This window comes from Phalaenopsis equestris, unplaced genomic scaffold (genome assembly GCF_001263595.1).
Source record: "Phalaenopsis equestris unplaced genomic scaffold, ASM126359v1 Scaffold000540, whole genome shotgun sequence".
Taxonomy (NCBI): domain Eukaryota; kingdom Viridiplantae; phylum Streptophyta; class Magnoliopsida; order Asparagales; family Orchidaceae; genus Phalaenopsis; species Phalaenopsis equestris.
This window is the reverse complement of record NW_018164980.1, coordinates 1,958,085-1,958,417: the sequence shown is the minus strand read 5'-3', so window position 1 is coordinate 1,958,417 and position 333 is coordinate 1,958,085. Positions and strand designations below refer to the sequence as shown.

General features: G+C 41.7%; 1 protein-coding gene across 2 annotated transcripts in view; it reads left to right on the top strand.

The window, feature by feature from the left end:
• The window catches only part of LOC110028985, a 12,261-nt gene that overhangs the window by 10,358 nt on the left and 1,570 nt on the right, over window positions 1-333 (top strand). The gene's annotated exons all lie outside the window — the stretch shown is intronic.

Sequence of the window (333 nt, the reverse complement as noted above, 5' to 3'; positions counted from 1 at the left end):
CAAAGGTTCCATATGCCAGTGCTGTTGGCTGCTTGATGTATGCTATGGTATGTACTCGTCCTGATTTGGCTCATGCTGTTAGTCAAGTTTGCAAATACATGACTAAACCTGGAAGGCGACATTGGGAAGCAGTCAAGTGGATTTTTCAGGTATCTGAAGGGTACTGTAGGACATGGAATTATTTTTGGCAGTCAGAAGAATGATCCTTCAGTTATTGGGTATGTTGATTCAGACCATGCATGTGATTTTGATGGCAGAAGGTCTACAACTGGGTATGTGTTTACTCTTGGTGGAGGACCTATATGTTGGAAATCAACAATTCAGTCTATTGTG